Genomic DNA, 12,715 nt, shown 5'->3' with positions numbered 1-12,715 from the left:
TCGTGCATGCCAAGCAGGTACTCTACCACTGGGCCCCACCCCCAGGAATGAAGTTCTGACACTTGCTACAACTTAGATGGGCCTCGAAAACCTTCAGGTAAGTGAAAGAAGCCAGACACAAAAGGCCACACATTGTACGGTTCCATTTAAATGAAATGACCAGAATAGAAACCGCCCCCCCGAGACAGAAAGTGCGTTAGTGGTGCCCAGGGCCTGGGGGGAGGGGAGAGTGCAGAGTGACAGCCAATGGGCACAGGGCTTCTTTGTGGAGCGAAGAAAATGTTCTAGAAATAGGCCATGGTGATGGTTGCACAATCCTGTGAATACACTAAAACCCACTGCATTGCGTACTTTAACGTGGTAAATGCTATGTGAACTTTATCTAAAATAAACATATATACCTGTGTTAGATATTCTTTAAAAAAAATTTTTTTTAATGGAGGTACCAGGGTTTGAACCCAGGACCTCATGCATGCTAAGCATGAGCTCTACCACTGAACTCTACCCTCCCTCTAGATATTCTTAACATCCCCAGCTCACAGATGATGAAACTAAGTGTAGGGGAGCGGCTCTGCCCTGGGGCCCAGCAGCGGCCGCCCTGCAGTTCCTCCCGGGGCGCGCTGCCCTGAGGCCCTTTCTCGCCTGCCTCCCCACCATTCAGGAGCCATTTCCATTTCTCATCCAGGCCCAGGTTTCAGTTTTGTGCAGCCCTTTCCACCTGTCTCCTCGGCGGCTGCAAGGATGTGTCTGCGGCCCCTGCATCGGTCCACAGAAGTCGGCTGGAGTTGACCGCGGGCTTTGGCACAGCGGAGCGGCCACTGCCCCTGCCATCTGCTACCCAGACCTCCGGCTCGGTGTCATCCCGTGGGACTAGGGACACCAAGCTGCTGACACCACACTGCTTTTGCTTTTGCTTCAGCTGCCCGGCAGCTGTCCCGTCGGCCACCACACTGCTGCCTTGGGAATGCTTAAGCCTCAGAGTCAGGGGTGAAATAAATGTCCCCAGGTCCCACCGCTGCCAGAGCCAAGGTGCGCTGACTCAGAGCAGACAAAGCAAAATCCGTCTGGCGTGACCTCTGATACGACAGCACACTGAAATTAGGACATTTCTAGAAAACACAAGATGAAACACAAGATGGTTTGTTCTTCTACCGTTCTTCTCTGGCCTCATCAAAATTTCTGCCTTATCTTTACCACAGTAAATTCAGAGCAGGCAACCCACAGAAGTCTCTCTGGGTATTTAGATGGGCATCCTTGGGAGCATTTTGGGGTAGGATCCTTAAAGCCACAGCATAACTTTCAGAAACACTGGCCTAGGAATGCACATATGTTCCTCCCCCCGGGTGAGAAAGTCACCTGTGCTATACTTTATTTGCACTATGCTCTGCTGTATTTGAAAGTTGCCTCCAAAATTGCCGCTGCGGTTTCCAAAGGTTGGAGGTCATGGTCCAGCAGGAGTACTGACCTCATGGTACCTCATGCCGGCTTTCTTCAGTTACCACCCTGACTTTCCAGCTGCCTCTTCTGTTCTCGCGATGGACAAGATTGGCGAATTCCTGTGAACTAGAGGCACCAGATCCTGAACCGTTTCTGCTTGTGTTTGTAGTCGGAGGGATCACGTCAGCAGTGCCGGGAGGGAAGCAGGCAGTGGCCGGGCTCCCCTCCTGGGTCCTCGAGGCTGGCGATCAGCCATCATGTACGGGCTCCACATTGTCAAAGAGGCAGGGAGGCCTGGGAAGTGCCAGCTGGGGCACTGAGGCCCAGTGCAGTGTGAGGTTGGCGCAGCCCCTTGCCTCCAAGTCTGACTCTCTTGTTCTGCAAGACGAGGGGACTAAAAGCTTCCTGTGGACGAGCAGACATCACGGCCGTGAAATCGCCTGGCCGTCTCACACCAAGAAGCCTCCAGCAGGTCCAGGGAGGAGAGGTTTGGGGCAAATACATACATCCATGTCTCGAGCTACGGGGAAGTCTGTCCTTCCCGCTTCTAAGAGCAGGAGGGCATCGTCTGGTGAGAGACTTCTGAACAGTCTCAAAAATCAGGGATCTGAGCCAATCCTCCCATCACCTCAGCAACTTCCAGCCTTTTATGCAACTGTAGTCGGAGTCAAGCCAGCAGGAACCGAGCTAGTCTAGCAGAGCATTTTTCAAGGAGCCTTGAAAAGGAGGTGGCCTTGTGCTGAATACGGCTCTGAACAACCGCAGTAGACTTGCAGCTCATACACTGCAGCAGAGGTAAGAGTGACTGTTGCCACCCTACTTAGAGAGAAAGGAACCTGCCGGCATCGTAGCTAATGTTTATTGGGCCCTTAGTTTGATCCAGGAATTTATTTGTATTATTTTATCATTTCATTTAATTCGCTATCATTACCCCATTTTAGAAAGGATGGAACCGAGGCCTAGAAGGGTTAAGTAACCTGCCCCAGGTCACACGATGCTGTCCGAGGCCAGAGAGGTTGCATCTCCCAGCAGGGTGAGGTTTGAGGATCTTCATTTAAGTACAAACCAGAAAATAGATTTTTTTAAAAAGTTTCTTCTGTATAGCACAGGGAACTGTATTGAATATCTTGTAATAACCTTTAATTAAAAATAATATGAAAACTAATGTATGTATGTATCTGCATGACTGGGACATTGTGCTGTACCCCAGAAATCGACACATTGTAACTGTATGTATTTCAATTTTAAAAATGAAGTTCAGGATGTGACCACCTGGGGGCAGTAGATCAACACCAAATGGAAAGGCAACCCCTCGCCCAGCCCTCAGCTCTTGGAGGTTTCCAAAGGGTCCGTTTTCACCCTTGTCTTTAATAGGTTTCCAGGGCAGTAGTGCCAACTGGCGCTGGGGCCGGGCTGCCTGGGATGGGAGCTGCCTCCATCACTTACGGGCTGTGTGATCTGAGGGAGGTCCTTTATCTGGCCTTCCCTCCTTGGCAAGGGCTCACGCAGCAACTCCAGAGCAATGGAAGACAGGTGGCAGCACTTACCTGCTTGAAGCCGGGGGGGGGGGGGGGGGGGTTGCAATTAGCACAGCAAGCAGCAAGGCTGAAGTGGCAGCCGACGGTGGGTCAGAGCAGAAGGGAGTTATGGAGACGGTGACAGAGACATCTTGGCATAGCCACAGGCAAGGTAGCCAGCCAGCCAGCACAGGTACGACTCACACTGAAGCATCGAAAGAAATCGAGGACGGTGATGATGACCAAGAAGCCACACCCCCTTGCCTAATTTCTACGCTGAGCCAGTTTTTGAGCCTGGAACCCACTGATTAAAGAGGCTGGAACTCCAGGAAGAAGGACCCGGCGACACGTGACAGTTGAACACGGTAATGTTTCCTCTGGCCTTCTCCCTTAGGGAACTCTGGATATTTACTTGGGGAATTGGGCATCATGAGAAAAAAAAAAAAAGCCTAAACATTTGGAGGACATTTGCCCAAGACTCCCAGCTGACTTGGATAACCTGAGACCCAAAAGGTGATCACGGCCGCTTGTTAACAGACAGGAGCATGAAGGGCTGGGGAATAAACGGCGATAAATGGGGTTCTGGCCCAAATCTAGTTCAGAGACAGTCCACCGAGTTTTGTTCTGCCCCGTGGTCACTTCTCCAGGCCCCCACTGTGTGTTAGGGATAGACGCACTTGACAGTTGGCTTAATCCCTAGAGTTCTTTTAATTACAGTGACTTGAATGGATATATAATGGCATCAAAATGTGTTTACTTTCCCAAATTGACTAATGATATTCAGCGTCTTTCATATGCTTATTAGATATTCACATGTCTTCTTTGGTGAAATGTCTATTTTGCCCATATTCTAATTGACTTGTTTGTCTTCTTACTGAGTTCAGTTCTTTACACATTCTGGAAAGAAGTCCTTATCACATATAGGGTGTGCAAGTGAATTCTCACATCTGGTTTATCTTTTTCATTTTCTCAATAGTGTCTTTCACAGAGCAAAGGTTTTTAATTTTGATAAAGCTCCATTTTGACTGACTTTAAATTCATATAGCATAAAATTAATCATTGTAGAGTGTACAATTCAGTGGCTTTTAGTACATTCACAGTGTTGTAAAACCAACACCAATTTGTCTATTTTTCTCTCATTGCTCATGCTTTGATGTCACATTTAAGAATCCACTGACAAATCCAAGGCCATGAAGATTTCCCCTGGGTTTACTTCTAAACGTTTTATGGTTTTAGCACTTACTTTTAAGTGGTTGATCCATATTGAGTTAATTTTCATATGCGGTGTGAGACAAGGGTTCAAATTCCCTCCTTTGCAAGCGGGTATCTGGTTTTCCCAGCGACATTTGTTGAACAGACTATTCCTCTTGGCACCCTTGTTAAAATCAATTGCCTGTGAATGTACGGGCTTATTTCTGAACTCTCCATCCTCCCCCACTGCTCTGTATGTCAGTTCTATTCCTTGTGCTGGTACCAAACTGTTTTGACTTTCTGTTGTTTTGTTTTTTGAGGCGGGAGGTAATTAGGTTTGTCTGTTTGTTTGAATGGAGGTACTGGGGACTGAACCCAGGACCTCTGCATGCTAAGCATGCTCTCTACCAAACTGTTTTGACTCCTAGAGCTTTGTAGTAAGTTTTCAAATCAGGAAGTGTGAGTCCTCCAACTTTGTTCCTCGTTTTCCATACTGTTTTGTCTGTTCGGGGCTACTTGCAAATCCATGTGAACCTGAGGACCGGCTTTTCCGTTTCTGCAAAGAAGGCAGTTGGAATTTTAAGAGGCATTGCATTGGATCTCCAGATTGCTTTGGGTGGAATTGCCCTCTTAACAATGTTAAGTCTCCTATCCACGACGTCTTTCCATTTATTTTGGTTTTCCTTCATGCCCTTCAGCAATGCTTTGTGGTTTTCTGTGTACAAGTCCTTCACTCCCTTGGTTAAATTCATTCCTAGGTATTTCATTCTTTTGAATGCTTGTGTAAATGCAGTTGTTCATCACTAGTATGGGAAAGCACAACTTGTTTTTGGGAGTGAATCGGGTACCCTGCAACGTTGCTGAGTTTGTTTATTAACACTAGCAGGCTTTTGTGAAGTGTTTGGATTTTCTCTACATAGAATCATGTCGTCTGCAAATAGAGTTTTACTGCGTCCTTTCCAATTTGGATGCCTGTTATTATTATTATGCCTGATTCCCTTGGCTAGAACCTCCAGGACAATTAAATAGCATGGGGACGTGGGCATCCTGGTCTTATCACCGACTGTGGGGGGAAAGCCTTCAGGTTTCCATGGTTGCCTCCGATGTTAGCTGTGGATTTCTCATGAATGCCCTTCACGATGTTGAGAAATTCCTTTCTATTCCGAGTTTCCTGAGTGTTCTCATCAGGGAAGGCTGAGTCCCTACGTACAGTTCTTCCCGGTACATACCTAGGAGTGGAATTGCTTGATCATGTGCTAGTTCTGCGTTTAACATTTTCGGGGAGCACCTTACCGTTTCCCACAGCAGCTACAACATTTGACATCTGGAGCAACAATGCACCGGGGTTCTAATTTCTCCACATTCTCAACAACATTGTTATTTTCCATTAAAAAAAATTGCCATCTTCTTCTTTTTTTTTTTTTTAGCGATCTTAATTAAGGTGAAGCTGTATGTCAGTGTGGTTTTGGTTTACACTTCCCTACTGACGAGTAATGTGGAGCATCTTTTCGAAAGGCGCACAGAACCTGCCAGGGCCTGGGCGTTGGGCGGTGTCTTGGGCCAATAGCTTGAAGCAGTAACTGGAACTACACAAATTCTGACATCCAGACCCTGTGGAGACGGGGCCAGAAGTGGGCAGGGAGAGAAAGGGGCAGGGACTGAGATGAGATGGAGCCATCGGATCCTCTGACTCACCTGCCCTTCACTGGCAGCGGAGCTGAATTTAAATTTTTATTTAACAAATATTTATTTAGGACTGACTGTGTGTCAGTAAAAACTTTGTACCCGTTAGCTCGTTTAATCTTATTACGCTTATTAATTCCATTTTCACACATGAGAATTCCAAAGCACAGAGAGATTAAGTATTTTGCCCCAATTCACCCAGGAAAAGGATGCAGATACTGTCAGCCAGCCTTCAGAGTCCTTGCTCTCGATCACTGGGAGAGAAATAGTCACCTTCCAAACTAGAAGTGCCTACTGTTTTCCCTGAGTTTGAGAGTAACCAAAGAGACACAAAAACACCTGAACGATGTAAAAGGGCATAAACAGAAAAGGAAAATGAGCCCATGTATGGACAGAGGGATGTAGGTACAGAGTCTTCAGCTAGTTTTCAACATGACGTATAAAAACCAGCTCTGGGGAGATTAAATTAGCAAATCCAAATGACGACAGCCAGGCTCAGTGTCACAAGACTGGGGAGCGGGAAGGGGTGGGTTCGGACGGGGAGGAAGCGTTGGGAGTGGTACACAGTAGCCAGGGGGGGCTCTAGAATGGAAGGCAGCGAAGGGCATGTACCAGGGGGTCTGAGGAGACCCACAGGCCAGGGGATGGGAAGCTTCGGGACTTAGGAATATTCCAGGCCTGCTACTGGGCCCGTGGGAGCAACACCTCGCTCTTGGCCATGGGCACAGGTGGGCACTGAGCTGGCAGGAGGCAGGGGACACCCAGCTCAGGTGGATCGACCCCCTCTCCTCCACGCTCCCAGCCCGCTGATGGGTCTGGGGGTGGCAGGGGAGCGTGAACTTTCCTAGATCCCCCATCCAGCATGCCTTAATGAGCCCCATGGGAGCTCCAGCTGTCAGTCACCCTGGCTCCCTGCCCAACCTTCATCTTAGGGAAGAGACTGATGAGAAGGGATACTGGGCATAGCGGCAGCAGGTCCGTCCAGCAACTGGCAACGTTGCAGAGAGGCCGTTGCCTCCCCGAGGCCGGGGGATGAGGATCCTGGGCTCCAACAACAGGTTGAGCCCCTGAGCAATCGTGCTGTTTCCCTTTCCTGACATTTCTAGGAAGGCCTAGACTGCTTTATCCCTTAGGGTTCCTGCCGAGTTTGGTGTTTCTGGGGGGATCGAAAGCTTGCCAGCCTGTGGCAGGTCAGGCGGTGCCCTTACAAGATGCGCAACGAGAGCCTAGGAGGAGGCCTGATGTCCGGGTCTGTGGCGGCCTGCTTAAGTCTGCTGGTTTCAGGAAGAGTCAGCTGGTCCAGCAGCCCAGTTCAGGAGAGAGCATTACATGAGATGCGAACACTCAGAGGCAGGGAATATTGGGGTCCCTCTGAGAAGCTGCCAAACACAGCCCACCTTCTGGCCTTCAGGGATTCAGGTCCCTGTCACATGCAAACTCCATTCTCTCCTTCCCAAGGCCCCTCAGTCTCCTCCCATTACAGCATCAGCTCAGAAGTCCAGAATTTCAGGATCTAAATCAGGTCCAGCTGTAGATGAAGCTCCTCAGGTGTAGTTCCAGCTCTCAGATGTGGCTCCTCTCTCTCTGGATTCGTGAAACTGAAAAGATGAGTTATTTGCACACTTCTCCCCACCACCCCGTCACAGTGGTGGGACAGACGTAGGGTAACTGCTGTAGACATTTCTGTTCAAAAACCAAGAAGATGAAGGGCGATGGAAATTGTTGGTCCATGGAAATTCCAAAATCCAACTGGCTAGACCTTGCAAGTTCCTTGATTAATTTTCAAGGCGTGGGAATGATTGTCCATGACTTTTGGCTGCACCCTGTAGGCTCTGGGCTCCACCTCCGAGCCCACCCTTCCTTTGTCACGATGGGTAGTGCGCGTTTACACCTGAATAATTTACTCAGCCTGCTTCCTTTCAGCAAAATTTTGGAGTTCCAACGGCCTTTTTTCACTTTGTACATCTGTTTTTTCAGCCCAAGCCAGTAGTGTTTCCACTTACATAGTTTTCTCAAAATCTCTGTGGGTCTCCTTTGAATCTCACTGGGGCTCACCCCATTTAACAGAAATGACTCCCACAGATCTCTTTAAGACTAGCCCTTCTCTACCTTGGGCTCCTGCTGGGGGACAGAGCTCATAAGTGTCCTAGAGGTCCTATTGTTTGATGGGAGAGGGTCTGGAAGGAATACCCTAATTCTCCTGAAAAGGCTTTTTATGTGACTGAATAATACTGTGACTTTTTCCATCTTTTTGAGCTCTTCACAAAAGGTCGTGTAGTCCTACCCTGGTTTATTGCCAGACCGTGTTGTCCTGGGAGCGCTCAGAAGCCATTTCTTTAGCATAGTTTGTCATCCTCAAGAGACTGAGAACTTTGAAAACCAACAAGTCCTGGCTCCTCTTTTTTTTTTTTTAATTGAAGTATAGTTGATTTACAATGTTGTGTTAGTTTCAGGTGCACAGCAAAGAGATTCAGTTATACATATATATACATAATTCTTTTTCAGATTCTTTCCCATTATAGGTCACTACAAGATACTGAATATAGTTCCCTGTGCTGTGTTAGGCTTTCTTGAGTCTGCCTGATGAGCTTTCAAGTGTAACTACTAAAAGAATGGCTAAAGTGTAAACAACTTCTCAACTACTAGAAGGAAAAAATAGAATAAGAAAACAAAATTTAAAATCGTTGTTTCAAAAAGACAAAAGAGGGGAAAAAAATGAAACGGCATCTTACTGGGCTTTTAATTTGGATCTCCCTGAATTTTAATGAGAAACATTTCATACATGTGTGAGCCACTCTTGGATTTCTGCATTTTTTTTTTGCCCATTTTTCTTTTGGATTCAGATTCCACCCCATCTTATTTACCTGTGGGAGTTCTTTATACGCTCACCTTACAAATCTTTTAGTCGCTATGTGTGCTGTGAACACCTTCTTCCTTTCTGAAATCCAGTCAAGCAACAACATTGTTGGGTCAGACGTTTTTGGAATGATCTTTGGAGGCTATGGAAATTTTTTAAAAATCAAAGTAATACATGCACATAGTTTAAAACATCAAACAATGACTAAAAGTCTATAATAAAGTCGCTAATCTGCTGGTTCTCCCCTCCTCTCCCCTTTTGTCCTCTCCCCAACTCCCTAGAGGCAATCACTTTCAATTGTTTTCATTTTTTTGTGAGCATGTACCTCTGTATTTTTAAATAACATGCACGCTCTGTCATCGCTTAATAACCAGTCTTGTTCATTATTCATTCACTATTCACCGACATCCCATTGTGGCAGAAAGGGACTTCAGCTCTCTCAAACCCACCCTCCCCACATCCTTCTCTCCTTTCAGTATGTCACCATTTTTGGTGAAATTGATAATCAGGGTTTCCATTATCATGACTAGGAAGCTCTGTTCACAGCTAAGCCAGGTGGAGTATTAAGATTACATTTCCTTTCTGACACAGCCTTTCGGGTTTGCATCATTCTTTCTCATTTGTTTAGTTTTCTCTGAATCTCTGGCCAAGTCTTCCCCCACATTCCCCCAACTCTATGCAATGCCTCTTAGTACGATCTTCCATAGGGTCGAACGTCTCCCGTCCGCTCTTTCCAGGAGACACCCATCCCAGAGGCCTCGTCCTCTGTCCTCCAGTCTGAACTGGCTGGTTTCTAGGTGTGAGGCGTAGCAGCCTTCTGAGAAAGGACACATTCTTTTGTGTGATTATTTGCTGGTTGGGCCATTTTTCACTTTGAAAGTCTGACACCTTTGTTTCATGGACACTTAATCGATAGTTTGGGTAGGCCTGGGATGAGCTCTTGGGTTAAAAAGCATTCTCACCCAAGGAGGAGGGTACAGCTCGGTGGTAGAGTGCATACCTAGCACGCACAGGGTCCTGGGTTCAATCCCCTGTACCTCCATTAAATAAATAAATAAATAAAACGAATTACATCCCCACTAAAAAATAAAAAAAAAAAATGAAAAGGCATTGTCACCCAGTATTTTGGAAGTGACTCCCCATTGCCTTTTATCTTTCAATACTGTCATTCCTTTTTTCATTTTTGTTTTGTTTTGTTTTGTTTTAGTAGAGGAACTGGGGATTGAACCCAGGAGCTGGTGCATGCTAAGCAGGCCTCTGCCCCTGAGCTATACTCTTCCCTGCTGTCATTCTTTTTAAAAATGAAAGATCATCCTATTCTAACTTAATGAACGCAGTATCTTCTCTCTCTAAGAATATTAATTACAATTTCTTTGAGATGTTTCTCTGCTCGGCCATCTTGGACTTAAAAGTCCCCTCTGTCCTACAGTCAAAATTAAACTGTAAATTGGCGTATATGCTGTTATTTAGCCTCAAGTCCCCACAGTGGAGGTCCTTGAAATGATCCTCAAACTTCAGTGTCCATCCCAACCCCCCGAGGAGTTTCTAAAAACTGCACGTCCCACACCAGATGCGCTGATGCCCTGGATCTGGGGCGGGGCTCAGGAATGTAAGCCCTCAAGGGATTCGCACCGAGTGACTCCCCTCAGAAGGAGTTCTGCCTCTGGGTGTCGGGAATGAAGTCAAATTACAGTTCTGGCTCTGTCTCGGCCCTGCAATTTACTTCGCCCTTGTGGGCCTCAGTTTCCTGGTCCCCACAGCAGAGATAACGGCTGCCTGCCTTCCTCATCCCGTGTTATGCAGACCAATAGGCATGATGTCCCTGAAAATCTCTGTAAACCACGCAGCCCTCTCAGGATGGCAGGGAGGACTGTGGAGGGAGGGTGTAGCTCAAGGGGTAGAGTGCATGCTAGGCATGCAGGAGGTCCTGGGTTCAATCCCCAGTACCTCCTTCCTCTAGGAATAAATGAATAAACCTAATTTCCTCCTCCCATAAAAAAAAAAAAAAGGAAGGAAGGAAGAAAGGAAGGGAGGACTGTGGCAATTCGTGCTGCACGACCAGCTGTGGTGGGTGTTCAAGTCCGACCACAGGCCAAGTGGTGCGACCTGGCCTCAGCAGCTCGAGTTTGGACTCAGTGGTTCTCAGTCTTGTCTGACCATCAGACCCACCTGTCGATAGCAGGCACCACCTCTGGAGATTATGATCTAATCGGTCTGGAGGGGGCCCGAGCATCCGGATGTTTTAAGACGCTTCCTGCATGATTCCCACATCAGCTGAGGCTGAACCACAGGCTAGGTCATCTGGAAGGCCTCTTCAGCCAATTCTAAAAATAATCCAGGGCCTGCTGGGACCGCCAGGCCAGAGACACAGATGGTGGTACCGGATGGGCTGGGGCTACCACAGCAGTTCTTGGCTCCCCCATCTCTGCTCAGCTCCAGCCAGACCCTCTCCACACCAGCCGAGCTCTCAGTTTGCCGTGGGGAGAGCAGCTCAGGCTATGAGGGGTCACAGCTGTGCACCTGGCAGGCCACCCCAAGACATGGTTCGATGCAGCCTTCCGAGAACGGGGCAGGTGGCTGTGGGGCTGTGGTGGAGGGTGCCAGCTGTCCGGGGGGCCAGCTTGGTGCTGAAGTGTTTGTAAACCTTGGGGGATGAGGGCTTCCAGCTGGGGGAGGGGATATTGCCTTTAAGTTTTTTTTTCTTTAAATATCTTTTGAAAACAACAGGGTCCTACGGTACAGTACAGGGAACTATATTCAATATCTTGTAATAACTTATTATGAAAAAGGATATATATATGCATAACTGAATCACTATGCTGTACGCCGGAAACTAACATGACGTTGTAAATCAACTATACTTCAATTAAAATAAAAGTCTTCTGAATTTATTAAGAGAACACATGATCATTATTTAAAAAAAAACACACACTTCAAAAATACATAAGGTAAGAAAAAAAAACAAACCCCAAATCACACCTAATACTACCATCCAGCGATAATCTCTGTTAATATTTTGGAATATTTCCAAATGTCTATTCATGTCATGACCCTGACAGTGATGTGTTAAATGTCTACGCCAGGGCAGGCAAGAACGGAGCCTCGCGCGGACTACCTCGGGAGAGCGCCACGGGACACAAGGGGGTAGGTACTCCTGTGACTCTGTGCTTGTAGACAGAGAAACAGGCAAGAGATCTGCCCGCGGTGCCCAGATCTGTCCGGCTCTAGCGTCCCACCACTCTTTCCTGCCAGCCACTAAAGCAGATGCAAGGGCACATGAGAGGCATCCTTCAAAAGAGAAAGTTCTGTGTCCTTTTTCCCCTTAATATCTCCCGATGTTCCCCCCAAATCATTGAAATGCTTCTGTCACTTACTAGTCATCAAAGAAAAGCCCCATTTTTCACATGGCACATTGATGACATTTTAACTTACTACACACACGCTGTGTTCAAATGCCTTGACTCAGGAACTCCATTTCTAGAAACTTACCCTAAGAGGGGAGTGGTGGAAGGTTTAGTTACAAAAGCGTCCACTGCAGCTTTCTTTAGCGCTGTGAAAAATGCTGTGCAAAGTAATTTGAATTGACTTTTATTTCAGAAAATGATGCCAGCCCTGAAAAATCACATAATGAAGTGTACTTACTAGTACATGAAAATATTTCCGGTATATGGAAAGCAAAAGAGAGTAGGATTTGATCCCAATTTGTGAAGTTTGCATAATGAATCCCTGTGAATTAAATGACAGTTCAGTCTTCCTGTTACCCAAAAAAAATTAAAAGAGGGGAACAGAATCTCTCCAAATGTGTAGGGCATGTTTAGGATGGGCTGAATTCAAATATAGGTTTATGGCACACTGACAGTTCCCTCTGTGGGTAGGAGGGCCTGCCGGACTGCGGAGACAGGCAGACAAGTTTAAGGAGAGACCTGTGTGAGGGCCAGAAGGGACCTGCCCAAGTAAAACCCTGAGTCAGGGCCAAGAAACTGGTTTCAGACATGTGCCCCAAAGCCACCGTGCCAAGGACAGAGCCTCG

The sequence above is a fragment of the Vicugna pacos genome, chromosome 28 (assembly GCF_048564905.1).
Source record: "Vicugna pacos chromosome 28, VicPac4, whole genome shotgun sequence".
NCBI classification, from domain to species: Eukaryota; Metazoa; Chordata; class Mammalia; order Artiodactyla; family Camelidae; genus Vicugna; species Vicugna pacos.
This window is presented reverse-complemented; position numbering follows the sequence as displayed.